This window comes from Macrobrachium nipponense, chromosome 4 (genome assembly GCF_015104395.2).
Source record: "Macrobrachium nipponense isolate FS-2020 chromosome 4, ASM1510439v2, whole genome shotgun sequence".
Lineage (NCBI taxonomy): Eukaryota > Metazoa > Arthropoda > Malacostraca > Decapoda > Palaemonidae > Macrobrachium > Macrobrachium nipponense.
In genome coordinates, this window is record NC_061100.1 from 35,521,061 (window position 1) to 35,535,916 (window position 14,856).

At 36.8% G+C, this 14,856-nt stretch overlaps 1 protein-coding gene across 29 annotated transcripts in view; it reads left to right on the top strand.

Moving 5' to 3' along the window:
* LOC135210852 (uncharacterized) overlaps positions 1-14,856 on the top strand; it is a 741,193-nt gene that overhangs the window by 565,230 nt on the left and 161,107 nt on the right. The gene's annotated exons all lie outside the window — the stretch shown is intronic.

The following is a 14,856-nucleotide window of genomic DNA, read 5'->3' on the forward strand; positions in this document are numbered from 1 at the left end:
AAGGAAAATCAATTCTAAATTTATTTTTAACATTGTATCCATTATTGATTATTTCAGTGGTCATAAATCGTTGGTCTTTATTCAAACTGAGTAAAGTTGAACCTTTACAAAAGAAAAAAGATAAAGGTTGTAAATAGACACAGGTTGCGTATTTCCTGAAGGTAAGCATTTAAACTCGGTAACATGTTGGCCAAACGAGGTAAAGTTATGTATATCTTAGTTTAACTGGACCACTGATCTGATTACAGCTGATTGTGGGATCCAAGCCACATTAAATCAAGACATTAATTTCTAATCACCTGAAACAAATTCCTCTGATTCCACGTTGGCAGAGTGGGGAATCAAACTCGTGACAACTGAATCAGTAGGCAAGCACGTAACCCATTCATCCAACGATGAACCTCAAAAGAGGCTAATGTAATGGCATACATTATAGAATTCAAACAATAACTGATAACTATACTATTCTGCTTCAAATAGTTACCATCAACACCATGGGCAACTAACATCACTGTAAAACCTAAATTGATTTTGCAAAAGTATTCATTTCTTCAAATTGGTACCTTATACATACTAATTTTTCTTCATTCACACCATTTTTTTTATCATATTGTAGAATAGTAGTAGCTCAACAGCATTTGTTTCCTCCCTCTTTCTCTTATTACATGAAGCTAAAAGAGACTGCTTAAAATATGCAGACTGATATTTTGACCTCAAATGCAAAGAAATTGTTCTCCCTGTGTTGATAGCAATATTAAAAAGGATATAATGGTTTTGTGGACCAAAGGAACAATAACTTGGGGACTGGATTATTTGAAGAATTTGATAAATATACTGTACAACATAATTAACACAAGTAGAAGAACTGTCTTTTGGGCTTTCATACTCCTTGGCTTTGTATTTTTTGTATTTTCAAGAGGAATGTGAGTTCCCAAAATGAGTTCCTCAGAAAATTAGTGTCAAGGTAAACTTTCCCTATCATTAGCAAGGAGCAAGGCTGCTTGCTCATTATGGTAGTTTTCTTTGTAATGATGTCCTCATCCTTTTTCGTTTTATGTTGCAACATTTTCAGAGATGTTGACAATACAGTACCTTCTTTGAAAACTGAGAGGTGCTTTCTCCCCCCCTCTGAATATTTAGAGCCTCAGCATGGGCTTTTTAGAGGATTTTTTCTTCTCTCCTAACTGTCCCAAATGCTGGTCTATAGTATTGGCATTCATCCTCTGAGTAGAACACACACCGTCCTGAGTGACTCCCATTTTTCCATCTAAGCATGTTCCGGCAGACAGACCTTTAGCAGCAAGATGAAACAACAGGTTACCTCTGTACTTCAGCAGTCCTGAATTGTTTTCCAGCACTTACTAGTGGGGACTTGTGATATGCTGATTAGCATAGATTACATATAGTTCCATGGATAGCATGGCCTGAAAGACATACAGTACTAGTCTGTCCAAGGAAATACTATATAAGAACGATACTGAAGTATATCAGTCACTTTGCCAAATCTGTTCTTGACCTAGCCAGTAATGGTACTTTCACATCATCACCTGGTATACTTGTCCTAAAAGGAAGTTATCTTATAGATGAAGATGTTTCCACTGTGATTTTTTGAATATTTTTAATTCTATTTTCCATCGGTTGGTTCTAGTTAGGTGACTAAATGCTAATAAAACCTGTGGTTTACATTATTTATATACCTTTAAGTATCTTCAGTTTCCATCAATTATGACACTTTTTGTGTGTGTGTGGATGCAGTAAGGCATTGTAGGCATGTATGATATCAAAAGTGACTGATTGATGGTATTAACTCGGTAGTACTCCAGCCTGTGCTGTTTCTAATCTTCTTTCTGTTGTAAGGCCATTGCAGTATATATAGTTAGTACTGTCACCTTTTTAATATTTTCTGATTACTGGTGGGTTTTCTTTGAAATTGAAAACCGAATAAAAAGAAGGGGTGAGTAACTCCTACTTTCTTTGCTGGTAAGAAATCTGTGCATATGATGTTTCAGGGTTGAGAGAGCTAGTTAATATGTCCTAGTATTTTGTGGGCTTTTATTTTCAGCTGCTATGTAGCATACAAACCAATTAGTCACCATTGATAATGTCTTCTTGAGCTTAATCTTTTTAAAAACAAACTGTGGCTTTTTATTTGTATAACAAGTACATGACTGCATTTTTGGAAGTTGAATGACACTTGCCATTTTACTTTACACTTTTTATTTCTCCATGTCTTCTTATAACTGTTTTATTGCTGTATAATAATCAGCACCATTACCAAGTTTCGTGTCACTGGCAGGCTTGCCAATTTGCTGAACAGTCTTATGTTGATGACAAAGAGCAAAAAATCAGGCACCAAACCCTGAGGTACACCAAGTGACTTTGCTAACAAGAGAATGTTCCAGTGATGACAACTCCATTATTCTCTTATTTATCCATTCTTTTATCTAGTAGTCTTCCATGCTGGTTATGTAGAATTTACATGTATAATTTTAAGTTTCAGTATGTTATCTGCTATAGTAGATTGAAGCCTACTCCCAGGAATTGAAGTCAGCCTGATAAGCCTACAGTTTCCTGAGTCATCTTAAAAACCACTTTTCTATGCTCCAAGAATGCTATGTAGGTGCCACAACTGATAAGGAACTTCTTCCAAGTCCCTAATCTCCTTCAAAAATTATCTGTTGGAACGGGGATTTGTTTTGGTTTAGCTCCCTTGTTTTAATTTTTACTATTTCTTCTGTTGTATCTTAGTGACTTACTGTATATTATGGGTACACTATGAATTTCTTGTGTACACACTATTCATTTGATACCACTCCCATGGCTGCAGCTTTGCCAATAATTTTACTTCTTTTTGGTTTGCTGCTGTTAACAGGTACAAGAAAAAGTATGGTTTTGGGAGGTTTTTTGCTCTAGGTGCAGTCATGTCTTTATATTCTAACTTTACCTCTCTAATTAATCAGTCTGCCTTCCTGCACTTTTTTTTGTAACTTTGACAGTTTGTTTCTGCATGTTGAGAGTTTGATCCCATTTGGGGTTTTTTGCCTTTGATTGTTACTGTAGTCTTAAATTGGCCTAAAGTTTTCAACAGCTGTTTTTATGGTTATCACCAACTTTCTTTTTGTATGAGATCATGTAAAGAGTAATGTATTTCTTCCTAACAACAATGAACACTGATTATACAAGATAGCCATAGTGGTTAATATGCCATTACTGCTGTCTAGGCTCCCTACTGGAAAGCCTTGCCTTGTGTTGAGAGTGTATTTTAATTCTTCTATTCCCTTGCTTTTACTAACTAGGAATTCACAATCATTTACCACTGTCATGCCTTAGATCATTCTTTTCATGTGTATTTTTGAGTATAATTTCTAAAAATTCTACCCATCTTTTTTTGCACTTCCCTTTGTTGAAGATTTTGTGGAACATATTTTTCATGTTTTCGTGGGATCTTTCACCAATTCACTAATTTCCGAGGTGGGTTTTGTGGTAGCACCGTATGTCGTAATTTTAGTCTCTAAAGGTCCAGTTTACACAAAAGCAGACTAACAAAAATATATATTAACATTTCTCATCATAATTAATCATTCATTAACATTTTTTAAAGATAGATAGCAGATTTTGATGTAAGAAAAACTTATTGTTGGTAGCCGCTGTTCGTTTTCAAAGAAGTTACTCTTATGGTTCCTCCAGGGCTCTGTAAGACAGTTGAGCCAATATCAAAGAATTCTCTCATAGTTGGTTGTGGAGAGACTAGTGCATGTTGGTACATTGAAAGTATAAAAGGAATGAAGGGAAGGGGCCTCTGCCCCTCACCTATAGCAATTACCACAGTTTTCCACTCCTCTCGCATTGATGTGGCAGCAGTACATAAGTCAACCATTTTCCCTACTACGACTTCCTAGGTTTGTGACAGAAAACAATTACCACAGATTCCCATGCCCTTTTCATCAGAGAAAGCTGGTGGGTTTGATAACTCACAGTGGCTACCAAAAATAGATTATTCCTATGTCAAAGCCTGGTTCTTGATAGGGCAACTGCTGTTCATCCTTGAAGGAGCATGTAAAAGAAACTGACTAATGATGACATGGCCTAGCTTACATAATAGAATTCAACAACTCAGATGTAAAAATGGTCCACTGTAAAATCATGCAAATTATTACCGACATACTTTATTCCAAATATACTCATCAGTTTTCAACAATACATATAAGGAATAGAAAACAAATGTACTATTTATGTGGTTCTAAAGTGACTTCCCTAATTATGCTGGATTGAAATGTAAGATTATTGCACCATCCTCAGAAATACCTCAGTATGACCATGACATCAAGAAGGTCCTTTGGCTTTCCACTAGGCTCCTGTGGGGCTGGGACTTAATGTACCGGCTATTGACACATTGTAATTGAATTTACTGAACCCTCTTTCGCCTAAGCCCTAAAAACCAAAACGTCTCCTGTATGCCGAGGCGGGTTTGGAGTGAGCGTGGAAGCGGAAAAAATAATTTTTTCCAAAAATCACAGCGTGTTTAGTTTTCAAGATTAAGAGTTCATTTTTGGCTCCTTTTTTTTTTGTCATTGCCTGAAGTTTAGTATGCAACCATCAGAAATGAAAAAAATATCATTATCGTATATAAATAATGTGATATATGGTAGCGAAAACAAAAAATTTCAAACATAATTGTATTCAAATCAAGCTGTGCAAAAAACACTTAAAGCTAACGAGTTACTTTTTTTTCGTTGTATTGTACACTAAATCGCAATCATTTTGATATATAACAGATTATAAAACGATCAACGCAACACAGAAAAAATATTATCACAAAATGATGCATGAATTCGTAACGTGCGGACGTAAAAAAAAGTTTTTTTTCAAAAATTCACCATAAATCAAAATATTGTTCTAGAGACTTCCAACTTGTTTCAAAATGAAGACAAACGATTGAATATTACGATACTGTAAGAGTTTTAGCTTAGAATTGAAGTATTCGACCATTTCGGACGAGTTAAAGTTGACCGAATGTCGAAATTTTTATACGTATATATATATACAGTAATACTTTGGGTTACGAACCGATTAGTATACAAATTTTTTACCTTACGAAGTGACGCCCTCATTCTGGAATACGAATTTCTCTTGGAATACGAATGCGCGAATTTCCATCATGGGAGGCCGCCTGATTTGTTTACATCGGATGAGCGTGGGATCTGCGAACGCATTTTTTTCGGCCAAAACTTAACGCCTGCTTTGTTTACATCGGATGAGCGTGGGATCTGCGAATGCATTTTTTCGGCCAAAACTTAACGAGGGTCACGTGACTTCCTCCTACGCATCCCTTGACCCTTTTTAAACCATAACTCTTTCAATATCTCGCTGGCGGTAAGATTGAACGCATCTGTCCGTGATACGCTCTCAAATTTGCTTAGTGATTTGCACACATGTTGTGTTTCCGTGATAGTGCTTATACATTACTATTACCCAAATACTAAAGACAATGGCTCCCAAGATGACGAAGGCAAGCAGCAAGAAGGAAAGCATAAGAAAGAAGGAGATGATTACAGTCGAAATGAAGAAGGAAATTATCCAAATGCATGATAAAGGCGAGTGCGTGAAAGACATTGCAGCATTCTTCAAGCGGTCGCAATCAACGATCTGCACTATTTTGAAGAAAAATGAAGAAATTAAAGCCAGTAAAGCATCAAAAGGTGTCACAGTATTGACGAAACAACGGCCTTATATTCTCGACGATGTAGAAAATTTGCTCATAGAAAAATATTTTTTCAAAATTGTGAAAGACAACATAGTGTTGCGTAAGCGTAAAATTAGTGATCGTAGTGAACGGTGCTCTCTAGAGAAAGAACCAGAAAGTCTTCCAGAAGTGTTCACGGAGGGAGATTTCCCCCCCAAGCCCTAACCCTCTCCTCCTCACCCTTCCCCTCCTCCCGTCTCCGTCAAGCCAGCAGCCACACTCGCCAAAGGTAAAGTTCAGGTTTTACTGTGTATGCATATTAAATCTAGTGTTTATATTTAATTTCATTCTTCAATTTTATAATTTTATGTAATTCCTACACGAATTTTCAACCTTAGTGAACAAAAATAAATGGAAAAATATGAATTGAAATGGTTATTCATGGTCGGATGGAACGCATTATTTGCTTTTTATAACATTCTTATGGGAAAATCCATTTGGGTTACGAATTTTTTAGGTTACGAAGCAGGTTCTGGAACGGATTAAATTCGTAACCCAAGGTATTACTGTATTTTTTATATGCAAATATTGCAAAAAAATTTTTTTTTTTGTATTTTTCATGAATTTGCGCACATTTTCATATATGAAACTCTATAAAATGCCTAATATGAAAAGGAGCAAATATTAGGAGAATGCGACGTACGCATTTCGGAGATTTGCGGCCGCGAATCGGCGCGCGGAGGGAAAGAAAGTCTTTTTTAAAAATTCACCATAAATCTAAATATTGTGCTAGACACTTCGAATTTGTTTCAAAATTAAGATAAATGACTGTATATTACTAGATTGTAAGAGTTTTAGCTTACAATTGCGTTTTTCGACTATTTCAGTAGAGTCAAAGTTGACTGAACGTGATTTTTTTTTCTATTTATCGTGATTTATATGCAAATATTTCGAAAAAGAGAAAAGCTACAACCTTCAATCATTTTTGGTTGTATTCTACATGAAATTGCACACATTTTCTGATTTTTTTTCGGAAGAGTTACCGCGCGGACGTAAGGAAAATGTTTTTTTTTTTTCATAAATTCACCATAAATCAAAATATTGGGCTAGAGACTTCCAATTCATTGCAAAATTAAGGTAAATGATTGAATATTACTAGAATATAAGAGTTTTAGCTTACAATTGCGTTTTTCGACCATTTCGGTAGAGTCAAAATTGACCGAAGGTTGAAATTTTTGCACTTATCGTTATTTACATGAAAATATTTCAAAACTGATCAAAGCTACAACCATGGGTTGTTTTTTGTTGTATTGTGCATGAAATTGCACACATTTCCATATATAAAACTTTATGTAACAGCAAAGTTAAAATGGTGCAAACATTAGGACAATCGCACAAAAAAATTTATCGGAAGAGTTACCGCGCGGACGTAAGGAAAAAGTTTTTTCATAAATTCACCATAAATCGAAATATTGTGCTAGAGACGTCCAATTTGTTGCAAAATTAAGGCAAATGATTGAATATTAATAGAATATAAGAGTTTTAGCTTACAATTGCGTTTTTCGACCATTTCGGTAGAGTCAACGGTGACCGAAGGTTGAAATTTTGGCACTTATCGTTATTTATATAAAAATATTTCAAAACTGATAAAAGCTACAATCATGAGTATATTTTGTTCTATTCTACATAAAATTGCACACATTTTCATATACAATACTCCATGTAACGGATAATTTAAAATGGTGCAAAAATTATGTCAAAGTGACGAAATTATTTTTGAGATGTGTCACTGATACTTTTTAGTGCGATAAGAAAGAAATTCGCGCTTGCGCGCCTGGGTAACGATTGTAAACAAAACAACTTCTTGTTCCGTGAACTCCCAGCATCCCCCAAGGCGTGTGATTGAAAAGTTTTTGGCTGGTAGGCCTATAAGTATTTTTCCACGAATTTAAAAAAAAACTTTTTTGAGTCAATGTATAATACGTCCAATCGGCATATGGGAGACATTTTGACTCAACGTTTAATACGTCCAATCGGCGTAAGAGGGTTAATCTCATGCCAGTAGTATTTGAGGAATGAATACCACCTCTGAACCACCCTTTACACTCAAAGACTTTTTCAAAAGAAACATTTTTGAAGTAAGTCAGTGATGTCCTAACCTAGATGTCATATAATTCAGGAAAGGAGGGTCTGCCTTAATCACACAAAAATAATTCTCAGCCCATGTAGAGAGAATGGCTACATTGAGTAAGAATGTAGGAAAATAGGAATATCTTGAGAGTTTGCCTTAACATTTAGGTGAACTTGGAGTGCTTGTACTGAGCTTAATGTATTATGTATAATACTTAGCTCCCTTATCAGAATAAGGGATTTTCTCTTCAAAGAGTCATCATTCTTGGTTAGGAATATTGGGCCAAGAGACAGTAGTAAGTGTTGGCTAAGTGCATGGGTTAAAAAACTTCCCAATCTAAGAGAGCCCAGTTTACTAATCTGAGCTCCTGATGCCAAGGCAGTCAAGATGATCCCCTTTTGGAGCATTTGAGTTGTAGTTGCATTAGGACCACAGAATTGAAGGTATGACAAAGAGTCAAAGAACTTTATTCAGGGACCAGGTAATGGGAAGTCTTACAAGAAGCCAGTCTTTGAAGTACAAAGGACCAGAAAAGGAAATTAACAACTGTACTAAATGATAATATTATTACAGTGGAACCTACGTATTCGCAGGGGATCCATACCACACACGAATAGTTAAAGTCCAAAAATACTTAGAGCCTCCCTCTAAATATGCATCTAACTGCCTATCTTGAAAGTTCAAACACCAAAGTATGTATACTTAAAAAGAACATCCTACATCAAATACACATTAAATATTATCCTATTACATAATGTGTTAATCTTATCTTTGACATGATATTATTAGTGTCATTTCAAAATCATCTTACACAATTTACCATTAAATTTATATTTACATACTGTATGGCTTACAGCAATGTGAAAATAATCCAGTCCCCCTACATATTCAGCCACACACATTTTCTTTCATACAGTTACTATTCAAGCCATCCTGGTTTTTTTTTTACAGGGAAAACATTGGTATGTACGCAAAAATACATATCCACATTAAAATAATTTAGTACCATTAAGAGTATGTAGATCATACAGATAGTCGCCAGTAATGGATGTTGATTAAAGATAATGATGATGAATTAGCTGGGCAGTCTGATGAATGATGATGAAGATATGACTGCACAGCAAAGCAGTGGAGTTTGTGCATCTCCTCTGAGGGTGCCTCTTCCCTTTCAGGAGGCACTACAGGCGATTGGGGAGGCACTTCTTCAGGCAATCTGAGAAGCTCTACTACAGGCGATTTGGGAGGCACTTCTTCAGGTGGTTTGGGGAGGCTCTTAAGGGTGCTTTGTTCGTTTGATGAACATGGTGATAGGCAACTTCTATCACTGCTTCTTCATATTGATGAGGGCTTGATCATAGGGCTCCAATGGTGAATCAAGGATATTTGAAAACTTTAGGGAGCTCTCCATATAAGCATCTCATGTTGAAACCATCTCTTGCATCTCCTTAATCATCCTCTTCATTTGGGGCAGACGTTCCAGAGTCAGACCCTTCTCCTCTTCATGCTCCTCCTCTGAACTTGGTATGTTTGCTTCTTCACTGGCAGACTTCGTCAGGTCTTCTAAATTGTGGTCCATCAGAGTGTCAGAGTGGGCATCAATAAGGGTCCCCACTTCATCTTCGGTGACATTATCAAAGCCTTCTCCACCTAGAATCCTCACCAACTGGACTATCTTATTAATGGCTGAGTGTTGAAATTCTTTAGGAGAGCAGCCCTTATAATCGTGAACTGACTCGGGCCACAACTTGTTCTAGCACATATTTAGGGTCTCCTTCCTTGTGTCCTTCATTGATCAGTCAATCAGTAATCTTTCAGCATAAATTCACTTTCAGTGTCTATTGCATTCACAAGGTGCTGGAGGGAGTTCCCAGTGTAACCAAGCCCTGGTCCATAAGCTTGGGAGAGAGGTGATGTTGGCAGGGAGGAACTCAAGCTGAACTCCCTTGTAATAAAGATTAACACCTTGAACTCCATGCCAAGTTGCTCTAGTATTGCCTAACTTCATCGCCTGCTGTGCCTGTACGTTGTTACCTTCCATAGCAGTCAAGTGATGTTGTAGTCAAGGGGCAAGGGGCATGCTCTTCTTGCGGCAGTCCTTTATCCAGAACAGCAGAGCAGATTCCATCTTCACGATTGTTTTATCCTGCACTGTCGAAGCTCTTTTGGTTTTTGTATCTCAACCTTTTTCTTCTTTATGTAACTCAACGTAGTACTTTCATTAACATCAAATTGGCGCCCTACTTATGTATCAACGGGTTTTACCTTCTCAAGCTGCATGACTTCCTCTTTTGTGTAGGCTCTTTGCCAGAAGCCTTGGGAGGAGCAGGGCAGTTTTTTAGGGGGCAGTTTAGGCATGATTCACACGGATACAGATTGAAAATGCACAGATTTGTGACTGCGTACACTGATCAGCAGTATTTCATAGGCAAGGAAGCTGGAAGATACAGATGTGTGCTCCCAGAATTCTGGGATGGGGTGAATGTTCAGCCAATCAACATCAAGTGTAGAGCCAATGAGCACCAAGGATAATGAATGGCGCTCCTGGATTGACTGCTATGCAGACGGCAGCCAGTAGCATATCAAGTATCACTGGTCCTGGATAGACAGTATCAGGGCATCCTGCGTTCTTTATCTATGGAAAATTAGCTTGGTTGAAGCACCTTGTAAGAAAAACAAATATATGTTATTGAAATTTTGCTGTTTACAATAATATATTACAGTACAGTGGACCCCCCATATTCGCGTTCTCCAGATTCGTGGACTCACACACTCACGGATTTTTTTTTAATTTTCATTATAAAATGTACTTTTTGTGATAAAACTATTGGAAAAACCAGGTATAAAAATGCTTAGTAGGTTTTTCTGGTACACATCCCCCAGTGAATACGGGAGGACCACTGTACTGTAGTACGTATTTGAAAATCAGGAAATTTTTTTATCATAAAAAAATGTATTTGCAGTAGTCACGAAAATATACATACAGGCAGCCCTTGGTTAAGCGGGGTATCAGTTAACGGCTATCCGGTTTTATGGGGCTTATCTAGCGATGCTGTTAACTGGATTTTCGGTGCCAATCTCTGTTTAGCAGCGCTGATATCCGGTTAGCAGTGCCAATTTCTAGTTAACAGCCGATATTCAGTTAGCGTCGCCGTTAAGCAGGTTTTTAGTGCTGTTATTGCTGATTTTTGGTTAACAGCAATTTTCGTTTGGCAGCATCGGCTGGGAACGGAACCCCCTGCTGATAACTGAGGGCTGCCTGTAGTATGTAATTGAAAGTACTATACGTACCATACTTTAGATATGTTCTGCATACTACTACGAATCATCCTAAAACACTTTATGTACTTAATATTTAAAAATCATCTTACAACAAAGCATTTAATAAAATGTATAGTATGTGCAGAATATCGATGTTAGTATATATACAAATGCACAATAGAAAGTACCATCTGTATACAGCAAATGATCCAGTAACTCAGTTCTCTGATTCTCTCTCATTTGTGCTTGCTTGTAGTACATTACTATGGACAAAGCATATTTTTTTAAATCTCGCACTGTCCTCAAAACGACTACTGCTTCTAAGGCTTTTGGCAAAGAGCCAAAGCTACAGAGGAAGATCATGACACACAAGGAGAGGGCAGACATTATTGCCATGTTACGTGTAGGTAAAAGTCAAGAAGTATCAGCATTTTATGGCGTGACAGTAAGTGCCGTTGCCTTCATCGAGTACAAGTATGAACAGTGGAAGGCCATTGTTGGAGAAGAACTCACCACCCTCTTTTATCTCACCAATGGACCAGGATTTTGAATAGTTTCATGGTCTGTAGAAATTTATTAAGAAAGTCATGCAGCTACAGAGAATGATAAAGGCATTGTATGATAATGAAGATTGGGCCACAAATGTTTCCAATATGTATTGTTAATGAGCTCATGCAGCCCTGACAAAGTGCCTCCTGAAAAAGGTGAAGAGGTGCACTCAGGTCAGCGGAGATGTAACTCCTCTACTTTGCTGTGTAGTCATATCTTCATTGTCATTCCTCGGACTGCACAGCTAACTCATCATCATCATCTATAATCAACATTCATCACTGGTGAGCACCCATGTACGTAATTAAATCTTATTACATATCATTATATATTATTATTACAGGTAGTACCTAGTGTATAGTTTATGATTATTATTTATTTGTATTATTATTATGTATACTACTTTAATATTATTATTAATGTAGTACATTATTATTTAATGTTATTTTGCATTAGATAATATGAAAATAAAAATACAAAAAAATCTCCAAATAGGTGACTTCCCATGAATAATTTACAAATATGTTCCACAGAAAAACCTGCGAATAATTTTTAGATAGGTTCCACAGAAAATCCTCCGGGTCACTAAGTCCGTGAATAGTAAGGGTTGACTTTTATTATTTCAGTAGATGAAACCTGTTCACATGGAGTAAGCCCACAGGGCCATTGACTTGAAATTCGAGCTTCCAAAGAATATTGGTTCCAATCTCCCACCACAGACCCACACTGCTGCAGTAGCTGATCATGGTACATGAACCAGTGATTTTTCGTCACCCTGGGGGAGGTGCAAACTCATGACATTGAGGGACATGTCAAGCATACAATGCAGCCCTGTATGCTTTATTTCTTGCAATAGCAAACGACTTGTCCCCAGGAAGGTATTTCAGAAAATGTAAACCTGTTGCAATAGAGATTTTAACTGGGCTCCCAGTGTGGAGGGAACCCAACCACAGTGTTCTATGGAGACTGGTATTGCTGGATAGATGAAGTTGGGGCTTGAAAGGAGAATTCATCAACAATTTTCCCTCCTGTTGTCTGGGATAAAACAACAGCCAGTCCATAATTCGTTTGTTTTTGGCCCTTTGTCAAAGCAAAAGGAACTTTTAATGACTATTCTGCCAATTCAGGGCCACTAGGTAGGAAGTTCGAGTGAAGGTAGCAGTTTTTTCAAAACCTTTGAAATCTAGGACAGTGGAGGAAAGAGGTAGATTGTCCTCCCTTTGTTCCAGTCTTGTAGGAATGCATCTCATACTGTTGCCTGACTATAGAGGTTTGGAGACATACGCTGGTTCTCTTGACACAATTCCTTGCTGTCATAGTGTCTATGACCAAAAAAATGTAAGCCTTCTCTGAAGACTGCATTTTTCCAAGAGACAGGAAGACAGCCATCAACTCAAGGAAATTGAGGTGACATTTCTTAGAACATTAGACCATCTTCCCACTACCTGCTGATCCTCCCAATGGTTGTCTCAACCTGCCAGTGTGGCGTCTGTGTATATTACGACCTGTATGGATAGTGGAGTCAGTTTGACCTGTTTGGCCAGATTCCTTCCAGGTCCATGGAGTATCTTCCCAGGTGTCCTCAGCAGATTTCAGGAACACTTCATAATGGCACCAAGAATTAAAAAATTTTACCATATGTCAAGTACTTTATCAGAAAGAAATTCTTTAAAGAATTTTTTCAGAATCTTCAACATTTTCAGTTTAAACTGAATTTTTTAAGGAGTTGCAATTTATTAAATAAGATCTCGTATAGTCATTAAGAACAAATCCTTTCGGCCATCCCAGTGGTCATCAAAAATTAATTGTTTGGGGCCAATCCTATGAGTGTTTAAATGTTAATTTACAGGTCTGATTAAAATTTATAATAACAATCTTCTCAACTTAATCCTTAGCTGGGGTCACTTTATTGCGAGTAGTAATAGTTTTCACAAATGAATGATGACTACTGTAATGAACCATGTGTGGTTTTTCTTGTTAATTGAATGAAAACTGATTTCATGAGCCATTTGTGGGATTTTGAAATATGTTTTAAAGCTCAGACCCCAACTTCATTTTTTCTAATATGATGATTTATGTGCTGTAAGGATATATTTTATAAAATTGCCATAAGATGTAGTAACTGGTGTAAAAACAGTTGTTTACTTACGTAAGAAAAGGCATAATCGTTAGATATGTTACATGTCATGAGAAGAAGTTTCTGTAACATCTTATTTACAGTAAATAATTAGAAATTATATACCCAGTCGTGGTAAAGAACTGGTTAATGGTGTCTTTATACTTTAATAAAAGGGTAATTAGAATTACTTATGATAAGAAAGCATTCTCTCTCTCTCTCTCTCTCTCTCTCTCTCTCTCTCTCTCTCTCTCTCTCTCTCTCTCTCTCTCTCTCTCTCTCTCTCAAATTATTTCATATGATTTTAATGTAACAAACTGTGCTGAATCCAAACATAGTCATGTGGATTATCAGGAACAGTCCTGAGATAACCTGCACTGTTTTTCAAGTCTTTTGTGGCCAAGCACCCAGGCTCTTTTAAAAACAGTGGACCCCCCATATTAGATTCTCAGCAATCGCGGACTTGCATATTCACGGATATCTCTGTGAACTATATTTACCCATTATTCACAGGAAATTCACGTATTTGAAGTATTTTTGTGATAAAACTTTAAAAAAACCAGGTATGTAAGCATTTTTAGTGCGTTTTTCTTGAGTTTGAACTTACAAAATAGGTAGTTTTAAGCATTTTTAAAGGGGTTCTAAGTATATTCATGGCTTCTGGCTATTTGTTGGGGCATCTGGAACGCATCCCCCCGCGAATACAGGGGGTCCCCTGTAGACATACAACTGAGGAAAGGTCATTTTTTTTAGCATGAAACTTTAGGTTCTCTGCCATTTAGGAGTGATTTCTTCAGCTCTAGGAAATTTAAGAGCTTCATGGTTTTTGTTATTTTTCTTGTATTATGTACCTTATCTTTCACAAGCCTGGACTTATTACATCATCATTTTTGTTTCATAAATATCATGGGTAATGAAAGTCTGTTTATAATATAGGTGTTACATATTTATAAGTCAGGGATGTACAGTATAGGCAGTTAAATTTCAAAAATTTCAAAAGTTTGGAAACTTCTGTGGATAGACATGACTGATTGTGCATATCAGAGAAGCTATTATCATTTAACTTCTGAAGTCAGAGAAATATACGTACAGTACCAGAGGAGCTGTTGTCATTTAACT